The 12568-nt window shown below is 44.8% G+C and overlaps 1 protein-coding gene across 4 annotated transcripts in view; it reads left to right on the top strand.

Annotated features, from left to right (window-relative positions):
- The window catches only part of lzts2a (leucine zipper, putative tumor suppressor 2a), a 59480-nt gene that overhangs the window by 37448 nt on the left and 9464 nt on the right, over positions 1 to 12568 (top strand). For 2 of the 4 annotated variants that reach the window (XM_036546982.1, XM_036546984.1), the window contains exon 1: positions 511 to 653. The exons of the other annotated variants lie outside the window; for them this stretch is intronic. The gene's annotated coding sequence lies outside the window, so the exon portion shown is untranslated. Of the gene's footprint in view, positions 1 to 510; positions 654 to 12568 lie in introns of those variants that run through there. 4 annotated transcript variants of the gene reach the window in all.

Below are 12568 nucleotides of genomic sequence, written 5' to 3' on the forward strand. Positions count from 1 at the left end.
TCATAGCACCCTCAGAGACGACACTGGCAGGAAAGAAAGTAAGAGAAGGGTATAGGACTGGCCTAACTAGTGAGTGTCTGACAAGGAAAGAGAAAAAGAGAGGTGAGGGGAGAGACTGAATTTTACGCTTCTTTTCTGTAGAACAGTACACCACAAAACACAACAAACATTATCATTCATCAATTTTTAAAAAGCAGACAAAACTAACTGTTAAAAGGAAAAGAAAGAGAAAGAAGAAGAGTAGAAGAGAGCAGAAGAGAGAGAAGAACCGGCAGAGAGGCAGGAAGAGAGTGAAAGGAAGAGGGATAGAGAGGGAGAGAAGAGAGAGAGACAGAGAAGGAAAAGGAGGGGGTGTCCAGAGACAAAGTGAGCAAGGGAGAGAGGGAGGGGAGGGGAGAGGGGGCGGTGCTACGGCACACAGGAGGGGAGGAGATCTGGGGGAAGGGGGCTCCCATTCAGACCTCCTCACGCTGAACTTGTGAGTGAGAGGCGTTCAGAGAGGCTCGCTGACAAAGAGAGGAAAAAGTTTTAGACAAGGAGGAGGGGGAGAGGGAATACCAGTAAGGATCGGAGTATTCACACCAGGAATCGAAAAGACTGCTCCAGGACGGACTGACGAGAGAGAGGGGGAACGATGCAGGGGTCTAACGCGGGTACGTGGAACGACATCATCAGGGAAAATGCTTGTGTGTGTGTGTGTGTGTTCCTGTGTGTGTGCAACAGTTAGAGGGAGAAGGATGGCATTACAAAAACAAAAACAAAACAGCCCGAATTCACAATTTCCACAGCGCTGTTCGAGTCAAGTGACTCCACATCTCTTCCCAGGCAGCTCTGAGGCCAGAGAAAGCAGACTTGTTCACTTTTTTTTCGAGATGAAACTTTTTAAAAACGTGATTCACGAAAAAGTGACTGGAGGAGCAGGGAAATGGAAACTCATGAGGAGGCAGCCGACTGCTGGAGGTGATTCAGCACGAGAGGTCTTTGTCTGCTGACTAAAAGAAAGACAGGCAAAGGAAAGTACTCCAGGAATGCGAGTGTACCCAGGGCACTTTTAGTGAGGCTCGTCTGATAGCACGCTCTGTTTTGATCTCTGTCTGGGCTGTCGGGAAGGGACAGTTTCCCAAACCCCCAGCAGTCTTATCAGTTGCTCAGCTGCGCAGGTGTTGGTGGAAATGAGTGTTGTTGAGGTTTATTGTCCAGTTTTGGGCCGGTGAGAGTTTTGGAACGGTGTGTGGAGTTGAGGTGAAAGGAGCAGCATTCCACAGGTCAAGGCTTGGGTGAGGTGTATGACATCTCTGAGGCACAGTGTGTGTTTGGATTAAGTGTGTGGTTGCATTAAGTGTGTGGTTCAGTTATATCTGTGATTGAGTTTAGTGTGTGTAGTTGGGTTATATGTGTAGTTGGGTTAAGTGTGTGATTGAGTTAAGTGTGTGGTTGGGTTAAGTGTTTGCTCAGTTTTTTTTTTTTTTTTTTTTTTTTTTTTTTTTTTTTTTTTTTTTTTTTTATTTTTGCTGTACAGAAATTATGAAATGTTTATTTTTTTTTTTTTTTTTTTTTTATTACAAACAACAACTAATACAAAGAAATGATTTTGTTTTTACTAGCATTTGACAAAGCTATGAACAGGTTATTCAGAAAAAAGGAAAGACTATTAAAGGTTTTCCACAATCTACATCTGTACCAATCAGAAACTGCTATGGTTATATTTTTTTTTTTTTTTTTTTTTTTTTTTTTTTTCTTTTATTAAAGGAGAAGGGGAGAAGAAGGAAGAAGGGGGAGAGAGAGGAAGAAAAAGAGAAAAAAAAAGAAAAAAAAAAAAAATAAAAATAAAAAAAAGGGGGGGGGGGGTCAATTTGTTGGAAAGTTCAGAGCTACAAGGATGGGTTCCCAGGTGTTACTGAATAATTTGGTCTGTTTATTGTTTTTAGCTGTGATTCGTTCCATTGAGAGGTAGTCTGTTAACAGATTAAGCCATTGTGATATTGAAAGTTTGTGCCTGTATTTCCAGTTTAGGAGTATTGTTTTTTTGGCTATTGTTAAGGTGACAAGTATGATCTTGTGGTATTTGTGAATATGACTGATGGGTGTGAGATCTCCTAGAAGGCAAAGGGACGGGGACAGTGGAATGCTGTGACCCAGAAATTTGGAGAGTTCAAATATTATGGCTTGCCAGAAATTTTTGGTTGGTGTGCATTGCCAGAAAGAGTGATAATAACAATCTATTGTGTTGAGGGTGCATTGTGGACAGATATCTGTATTGGTGAAGCCCATGAGGCGCATTCTACGGGTGGTGATGTGTGTTCTGTGCATGACCTTATACTGGATTAGCTGTAGTTGGGAGTTGTTTGTCATGGAGAAGATGTTGCTACATATTTGTTTCCAGAAACTGAGATCAGTCTTAATTTTTAAATCTTTTTCCCAGTTTGTTATTGGTATAGGTAGTGCTTCTTCTTTTGGTGATGATATGTGTTTGTATATTTTAGATAAAGGTTTCTCAGATGTTGAAATGGATGCTATCTTTTCTATTAATGGTGGTGGTTGTAGATCAATGTTGGAAAGTTGTATTTTATTTTTTAGTGCATTTTTAAGCTGGAGGTACTGTAAAAAGTTTGGTTGGGTCATGTTATATTTCTGTGTTAGTTCATGGATGGTTAAGAATTTATCATTTGCAAACAGGTGTTGTAAGTGGGTGATTCCCTTACTTTTCCAGGTATTAAATGTGAAGGCGGTCTTATTGATTAAGAAATCGGGGTTGTTCCAAATTGGTGTGAGTTTACATGGTTTAAGTGGGTGATTTGTGATCTTATTGGTTTTCCACCAAGCTTCCAGGGTTGTTGAAATGGTGATGACCTTATAGCAGTTATGTTTTTTGATTGATTGGGGTAAGAATGGCAAGTCTTTAATAGAGAATTCTTCACAAGCTGACTGTTCAGTTTCAAGCCAAGGATCTTGTTGCATGTCTGAATATGTCCATTTCATTATGTACTGTAACTGATGAGCTAAGAAGTAATGGAGAAAGTTTGGGGCATTTAAGCCACCAAACTGTTTGCTTTCCTGGAGTGTTGAGAGTTTAATTCTTGGTTGTTTATTTTTCCAGTAAAATTTTGTGATTATTGAGTTTAGAGTAGAAAACCAGTTGGGTGTTGGGAAGACGGGAGTCATTGAAAAGAGATAGTTGATTCTTGGTAGGATTGACATTTTCACTGCAGCTATGCGGCCAGCAAGTGAGAGTGGTAAGTTATTCCAACAACTTAAACACTTTTCAGTGGTTTTAAGAATTGGTGTGAAGTTCAATTCAAACAAATCTGAAAGGTTGGAGGAAATATCAATGCCAAGATATCGAATGTTACCTGTAGGGATGTTTAGTGAGAGCCTGGGTGTCACAGCATTCCACTGGTCCTGGTTAACTGGGAGAATAATGGATTTTGACCAGTTGATTGAATATTCTGAGATGGCAGAAAATGTCCCAATCAGATTGAAAATGGCTGGGAGTGATGTAAGAGGGTTTTGTGCATATAGTAATAGGTCATCTGCATATAGACTGACTTTGTGGGTTGTGTTCAGAGTGGTGATACCAGTGATTTGGGTGTTTTGGCGGATGGCAGCTGCTAGGGGTTCAATAAACAGGGCAAATAGTAGGGGTGAGAGTGGGCATCCTTGTCTTGTACCTCTGTGAAGTGTGAAACGTTGTGAAATTATGCCATTTGTGATTACTGATGCTGTGGGTGAGTTGTACAAAATTTTAATCCATTGGATAAATGAATCCCCAAAACCAAATCTTTCTAATGTGGAGAATAAGAATGTCCAGTTAACACGGTCAAATGCTTTTTCTGCATCTAATGACAGGATGACTGTATTGTTTGTTTGGGTTTTGGCTATACTGATTAGATTGAATAGACGGCGCATGTTATTTGATGAATGCCTACCTTTAATGAAGCCTGTTTGATCAGGGTGTATTATAGAAGAGATGACTGTTTCTAATCTCATAGCTAGTGCTTTACTGATGATTTTAATGTCTGTGTTAATGAGAGATAATGGGCGATAGCTTGAGCAGAGAGTTGGGTCTTTATTAGGCTTAAGGAGGAGTGATATAAGTGCTGTATTCATATGGGGTGGAATGACAGAGGAATTGTTTGCTCAGTTGAAGTGTTGTGTAGCTGGTTTAAGTGTGTGTTTGGGTCAAGTGTGTGGTTGCATTAAGTGTGTGATTCAGTTATGTCTGTGGTTGAGTTTAGTGTGTGTAGTTGGGTTATATGTGTAGTTGGGTTAAGTGTGTGATTGAGTTAAGTGTATGGTTGGGTTAAGTGTTTGCTCAGTTGACGTGTTGTGCAGCTGGCTTAAGTGTGTGTTTGGGTCAAGTGTGTGGTCGCATTAAGTGTGTGACTTAATTATGTGGTTGAGTGAAGCGTGTGTCATTGGATTATGTATATGTTTGAGTGAAGTGTGTGTAGTTGGGTTATGTCTGTGGTTGAATGAAGTGTGTGTCGTTAGGTTATGTGTGTGGCGAAGTGGAGTGCATGTTGTTGGATTATGTGTGTGGTTGAGTGAAGCGTGTGGAAATTGTAGGTTAAGTACCTTGCCCAAGGGTACTACAGCAGTGCCACAGAGGGGAATTGGTCAGCAACCTTTTGGTTAGTATCCCTGCTGCTTGGTTTTTGGTAGAACCGATGAGTGTGCTGGTGTTTCCAGGGGATTGAAGAGAAGAGTATATAGTCATTCACACCTTCATGTAAATCGCCCCGCTGGGTGATTCAGTTTCATTTCCAGGTCTTTCCCCTTTAGTTCAGTTCCTCTGCATCTTGACAGCTGGTGTGCATGGGTTCTCTGTGCCTAAGGAGCATAAGCTTCGATACTGTGTCATGTGACAGGAGGACTGCAATAGCCTCCTGTCAAAACTCTCACCTTCCTCCCTGCTTCCTGGGTGTTGAGGCAGTGTGGCAGAACCCTGAATGAAGCTTGGAGGGGCGGGACTGTGGGGGGGTGGATGAACAGCTTTCCCCTCAGGAGCGGAGCATTGCCCCCCGCACACAGACAGGAGGGGCTTCTCTTGCACCCTCCCCTTATGTGATGCAGATGGAAATTCCCTCTCCAAAAAGGACAAAGAGAACAAACTTAGGGAAGGCGTTTGGTCGGAGACAGCGAGTCAACCTCAGGAGGGAGTGTTGCATCGCACACTCCATCCCCCAGCTGTCAGTTTTCAAACACCAAACGTCTTTTAATTAGACACCTCAAAGTGTAGGTCCCAGGAAGTGCTGCACATTTCCCCCTGGTTGTGAGTGAGTTGAGGCCTCCTTCGTCTCTTAGCACAGCCCGCTGTTGCCCCTTCTGCAAGCTTCACAGATCCGCTTGTGAGTGGCTCTGTGTGCATAGTTCACCGTCTGCGGTTTCCCCATACCTCAGACAGGGCCAGGGCCATAATGAGGCAGCTCAATTAGAGGCAAACATTGAACGTGTGTGGATTAGGCTGACATTGTTATGCTAAGAAAGACATGGCCAGTCTGCATGAGCTCTGGCATCGAAAATGTACTCATTATTGTCATTTAGCAGATGCTCTTATCGAGAGCAATTTAGATAGGTTACAGTTTTACCCACTTATACAGCTGCATGTTCACTGAGGCAATTGGGTTAAGTACCTTTACTTAGGGTCCAACAGCAGTGCCCCAATGGGGAAATGAACCTGCAACCCTTTGGTTATTATTACTGCTCCTTACCAGCACACAACACTGTTGCCCTTCCTTCTCCCTCCCTGTGCATGTTTGTGCCAGTTTCCCATCATTACTTGTCTAAAGTCTCGAGCAGCACCACGGATTCCAACTGACCAGCACATTCATTATCCGAATAGTTGTATTGTAGGGTAATGGAAATCCTCAGTGCTGTTGACATTCCTGCGCTCGTCTCTGCAGGAAGTGGCCGAGGGCCTGTGGTTTTCTAGTGAGAGCTCAGCGTGCGGCCTAGTTCCTGAGGTTGAGCCTGGGTGTGGCAGTGATCCACTCCCAGGGCAGCGGACTTGTATTTCGGGCTGATGGCTGCCAAAAGTGCGATCGCATCATAAAGAAGTTAGTGTCTAGTGTTCATATTAAAAATAGTCACCCGTTTCTGTTTTTTTCTGATTCTACTAACATTTTGAACATTCTGCTCGGTTGAATGCCAGCGGAACAGATCGTCCTTGAGAACAAGCGTCGCATACATGCGTTTGGTTGTCGTTAATGTTGTTTCCGGACTGTCCCATGGTGCCTCACTCCCTGTGAGTGATGACTTTGGCCAGGAGCAGTGCTGGGCAATTGACGTTATGGCTGCGATTAGGAGCCGCCTCACTCTGAAGGTCACGGGGGGACAAGAGTGTCAGAGGTGGAGGCACTGCCCATCCCCCCGACCCCCCCGGCCCTCGGTGCCCTCCGTCTCTCATTAATCCTGCATCCTCTCGGCACCTGGGACCAAGCTCTGGTCCCGCGTCGTTTCACACTTCTGTCTTTTCTGTGGAAAATAACTGCATCTTGCCCAATCTGATGTGTGTCAGATCACAATAGGAAGGGTCTTTAATCAGAGTCATGCATTGTTGCAAGAGGGGAGGGAAGGGGCTCACATCTGGATGGCAGGTTTTGGGTTTTTTTGTACCATATCCCAGTGTTGTTTGTAATTCCATTTAAGTGGTACTTTGGCCTCACTGATCGATAACCTTGCTGAATGCCATCTCTCTTCGGGTGTTCTGCCTTTGTTTTGATCTCTTTTTTCTTTTCTTTTTTTTTTTACTGATTTCGTTTAATGACTTGAATACCTCCCTTCACCCCAGAGTATTGTTGGGCATCAGAGCCTGAGTTGATTGTCCAGTGGCATTTAAATTGAAAAATGGCGGATGTCCTAAGCTGACGGCCAGGCGGGGTGGGTACCCTGCGTTTTGGACTGCCCATGGAACTAGCCTGTCATAGGAACAAGGTTATTTTCGCCAGAGCCTCACAGTCCTCAGCGCAGGTCCAGTCTGTGCCCAGGTGACCAGGATCCCGTGCCACATTGTTGACTGGCATGTGCTGTCCCCCTCCCTCCCATCCCGGTTGGCACTGGTGTCCCCACCCTGGTATTGTGCCAGGCTTGCCACCACTGCATTGTGTTTCCAGCACAGTCACGTCTGTGCTTCCTCAAAAGGGACCCCAGACAGGAGGCCGAGGGGGCGAAGAGGAGAAGGGGACTCAGTGCGCCCAGTCTGTTTACCCATGTGTATACTGTACGGCTGCTCCTCCTGTCTGGGATTAATGCAGCCCAGATGCTTTGAGATGCTAAGGGCACAGTAGTACTCACTCTCTCCCTCTCTCTCTCACATTGAGGCTTTGCCCCATGACAGAAATGTGCAGGCCTCAAAACGCCATGGTAACAGTACCAAACAGAGGCTGGTGTGATTGTCTGTGAGAGCAAGAAGTTGGATAAGAAAGTAAAAAAAACAATAGTAAACCACGGAGGACACTAGAATCATACTTGCTCTTTAGGTTGCAAGTCCCATCCACGTTTGATTTGGTCGCGTTTCTTTGCCAAGAAAAGCCATTTCTTTGTTCCCAGTTTTATTGACTTGTCAGGGAGCAAATTGAACTGCTTCCCGCTCAGAGGGGCTCATGGCAGAGTGATATGGTGCAGGATCAGACATTCATCCAGGTGGGATGTTTGGAGACTATGTAGCAGAGTTTTGGTTGAACATGAAAACCTTTTGGACGTTTTTGAAGGGTAGCTGATGTACTATGGCACTGCTGACGGCAGCAGTGTCCAAGAATGAAAATTTCAGAGCTTGCAGGTGCCAGATGGATGATCTCCCATCTTTCAGTTTGACTTGATTGGATGGTGATTTGACATAGAGGAGAATGGTCTCCGTTCAGAGCTGTTTTGCAGCACCCAGGAAATGTTTGGCCAATGAAATGTTCTTTCCTCTCACTTGAACATGTAATGCAAATGGAGAGTAGGCTCAGCATTCCTTTGTTTCCTTTGCCTTCCCCCTGCACTCACACACGTGTAATCACACACGCACACACACGCACGCACGGACTCACATGCACACTCACATGCACACTCACACTCACACTCACACACACACACACACACACACACACACACACTCTCACCCACACTCCTTGGTTTCCGATTACCCCCGGTACACAGTGTTCCTTCACAGGATGATCTGGCAGGGGTATTGGTGGACGGAGGGTTTGGCCTAGCCTTCTAATTACAGTTCTGCTGGGTTTAAACTTCGCTGCTTTTTACACAGTAGCTCCCCTGGAATTGTTTCCCCACATCACCCTACATCATTAACTCCAACACACACTGGAGGCATTTCCAGCCTGAAAAGCGCTTGCGTCTCGCATCGCTGACAGACAAGGAGCAGCTCGTGAAATCCCTGTGGCGTCTGCCATTCGAGATGGTTTCTGAAATCATCAGGTGTTCATTTTTGGGGTGAAGAAAGGCACACAGCTGGCATAGCACTTACTTAAGCAGCAATGGGTAGAAGCCAGAGACAAACAGAGCTGTCTGTTATGGCACAGAGGTGGGAGGGCTGGGTCTAACTGGCCAGAGTGAAACAGGCTGGAACTTGCCCAGCGGGTTGGAGGGGGCTCTTTTAACCATGAGATAGCGGAGAGCCCCAGGGCCTGACCAGGTGTTGCTGTAAGCGAGCACATCCTGTCTGTCCCGCCGAGGCCTGTGGAGTCCCACTTCAGTGGAGCACGTCTGCCGGGGTGTGGGCTACCTTTCCCTGTTTTACCCTTTCTCTGTGTCAGCTGCACCCTGGCGCAGATCCACAGTTGCTCTGACAGAATCCTCACTCTTCAGCTCTGACATCCTTTCCATCAACCCCGGGGGGGGGGGGGGGGGGGTATTTAAATGGGGGGTATTTATATATTTAAATGGATGATACCTGTGGGGTTGGGAATAAACAAATGATCCGGAAGAGCCCCAGTGCTATCATTGTGGGAGGGGGTCACGGCTACGCTATTGCAATCCCACCTACACACAACATATGGTACCAATCCACACCTTGATCTGACGCACAGATTGACATCCCAGAGACACAGTTGCATTCAGACCTAACCTGATCCCAGGCCCTTGTAGGCTTGCAGCACTGGCCTTCCATAGGACATGGTGTGTTTTTGTGCTTTTGAAGGCTGTGGAGAATATGGAGGATTCCAGTGCTATCTTTAGTGCTTCTTTAACGTGACTGCTTATCATGGCAAACACAAGCTATTCAGCGATAACCGGCTCCCCTGATATCCGCAGACTAACAGTCAGTACTGCAGTCAAAATGGACTTATTGATGCAGTGGCTTATTTGTCTTCTAAAGTGATTTTGGCTATCCTCAGCAGCACGTACACTATTGTTTACACATTCTTTAACATTCTGTGTATGCTTTCAATCTAATGTGATATTTTTCGTTGGAAAAATTTTGTAATGGATGGAATGTGAGTTACAGTTTGGAACATACCAATGTGTAAAGCATGTTGCTGATTCTGTCATAATTAGGGTTGGGTATCATTTGGGTTTTTTCCAATACTGGTGCCTGAAGCGATACTTTTAAAACGGTACCGGTGCCTAAACGGTGCCTGAAGCGATACTTTTTTTTAAAAAACCACGAAACGACAGTCGACAACATTAAAGAACGGCTTTTTTTTATTGCTAAGGCAAATTTGAACTTGAAATTGAACAATATATTAACTGTTAACAGTTTAAAGTATACTTAAATATATAAATATAAATAATATAAATAAATACAAAACATTTAACAAGTTTACATAACAAATTCACACCTCCAAAGTTCAGTGAAATATCATTTGTATCTATATGTTGGTTAACTTACCTATTAGCTTTGAAAAACACATAGGATATGTTTTCACTCTTTATCTTTGTAGCCATGTGTTTCTATCTAGCAGCATAGTGCTATTGCTGTGATATCAACATTGAATGGCGTTTTTTTCCCCGTAAGCATTTCAAATGACCTCGGAAAACTGGAGGTGTGCTCCCACATCAGGTATGACTGAAGGGAAAAAATACAGGAAAAAACCTAATGTTGCTTGCTGGGGATAGCTGTTATTGCGCTGAAAATAGCAGTCCAATGTATCATGACGGCTATACCGCCCAGCCCTAGGCTCAGGCATTTAAGTGGCACCAAAATGAGGGACCGAAATCTGCATTGCGATTCGGTCCGGTAGATACCGGTCGTATAGGAACCAGTACCATATTGGCATCGGGTTTTGGTACCCAATGGTAGTGATAACTCCAGTTCCCTCCTCTGTCCTCTGAAGTGGCAGTCAGTCTACACACTGCTGAATAGTAAGGCCAGAAGGACGAAAAAATTGTCCTGCTCAGAGGGTGAAAATGTATCAGAGCTGTGACCGCCAGGGCAGATGTCCACACTTCTCCCCCCAGCCAATTCCCGAGACGTACCGCTGGGGAGGAATTTTGTGGAGCACAGTTCAGCATGGCCCTCTGAGCGGGGGGGTGTTTACAGATCACTCCCAGAGCCCTGCTTAGATAATGCATGTGTCTGATAAACAGGGGCAATGTGAGCACAGCTGACAGGAAGTGGCCGTTCAGAACACCATGGAGCACTTGTGGTCACTGAGGGGGTCGCGCTGGGGTCAGGGAAGCGGTTGTGGAAGCGCAATCAGCGGAGGTTACGCCCCCCCCCCCAACCTGCTTGAGTGGCTGTGCGTGACAAGGAGCTGGTCAGGTGTCCTCTGTCAGGGAGGGGAGGAGTGGAGAGAAAAGGATGTGCGTGTGTGTGTGTGTGTGCGCATGCATATGTGTGTGTGTGTGTGTGTGTGTATGTGTATTGGCGTGTTTGTGTTGGTGTACTTTTGTATCTACAGTATCTATGTATGTTTGTATAATTATGAGTCCCAGTCTTTTCCCCTGACTATATGTAGGTCTGCATTCCTGTATAAAACCCCTCTAATTCACTGCAGTATCAGGTATTCATCTGTCTCGGAGCAATCAGTATACATAGTCAGGTAGCTGCTCATTTTAGCTCTGGTGTCTGAGGGGAAATCCTGGCTCAGGGAACAGTGTGTCCTGTTATGCAGTGCTACTGCTGTGCGCCCCAGGGTTTCCCTGTCTCTATCCCCAGTAGTGTACAACACACCTGCATCCCTGTGTCACAAGAGGGGTGGAGGCTGCTTAACAGCAGACCACACACTTCTGTATTACTGTGTCATAGTGGAAGTTGCTTCATGAGTAAACACTCCACACTCCTTTCATGTATGGCAGGAGAGCAAGTCCTGACACTGCCATAGTGTGACTCATTAGTTAGACTCTGGTGATCGAGGGACCCCTCATCCCATTCCTGTACCACCTTAGCCGAGGATTACTTCACCATATACACTGGGGTCACAGTGTGTGTGTGTGTGTGTGTGTGTGTGTGTGTGTTTCTGTGTGTATGTGTGTATATGTGTGTGTGTTTACGACATGTGAGGGTCTGTATTTGTGTGCATGATTATGTGTGTTTGTGTGTGACAGTTTGAGTGTGTATATATGTCTTGCCTTCTGTTCATTGTTCAGCAGGAGAAGGGTGCGGAAAAGGTCCCAGATTTGAACACGTTCTTATAACCAGGCGCCATCGGATCAGAGCTGCAGGTCAACACCTTCTAACTGTTTCGTCAGCTCAAACAGAGGACTTGGCCGTTAGAACTAACAGCTTCATGAACCTTCCCTTAGCCCTCTTCCTGACCAGTATCTTACCACCAAGTGTCTTTCTGAATTATACAGAGAAATTATACATTATACATATATTTTATGTACATCTAACGTAGGGAATATTCACAAGTTCATCACAGGACACAAACATGAGGACATCAAAAAAGAACCTTGAGACTCTAATGGTCCTGAAATGTTTCCATTTATGGACGAAGGCACAAGAAATGGATACTTCCATCCCTTAGGATCTTGGTTAATGCCCATTTTATGTGCATGTAGAAGTTTAGAGTAGCTTTCTGGGATCATTGCTCTGTAAGTTCTCTTTATCTATCATTTGGTCCTTGCTGCTCTACGTTCCTGAGTGGCAATGATGTAATCCATCCAAGGGGTGGGGCTTGTAGTGTCTGCAGCTGTGTGGCACATCTGTTTCCTGAAAACTGTTCAAAAGGGGGTCGACGTGTCAAGGCAAAACGCTACAATGTCTGCAACAAAGGCCATCTCTAACTGGCCATAGAATCTTTATATATAAACAAGATAGTCTGCTCAAGGTGCTCCATTTTGTAAATTATGTGTCTGCCACTGTTGAAATTATCTGCTCTGAATGTTAGAGTGGACGCAGTCTAAAACAGAACATCAATAGTTGGCACAGGAACGCTACTATACCTGGTCATAGTAGAATGTCTGTGCTGCTGCATTGTTAGCTCTGCTCAGCTGTTAGTTCATGACAGTTTATCAATGGACTACGTCTTGTAACTGAACAGTTGTACTGAACAGTTCTGCTCTATTCCACTCATTATATCAAAATGCAATGGAGCTGAATATCTGGTCAGAATAGAATGTCTGTGCTGCTACATTGTTAATTCTGCTTTGTTCTGTTCTTTACATCACAATGCAATGGAGCTGAATA

Source organism: Megalops cyprinoides, chromosome 15 (genome assembly GCF_013368585.1).
Source record: "Megalops cyprinoides isolate fMegCyp1 chromosome 15, fMegCyp1.pri, whole genome shotgun sequence".
NCBI lineage: Eukaryota > Metazoa > Chordata > Actinopteri > Elopiformes > Megalopidae > Megalops > Megalops cyprinoides.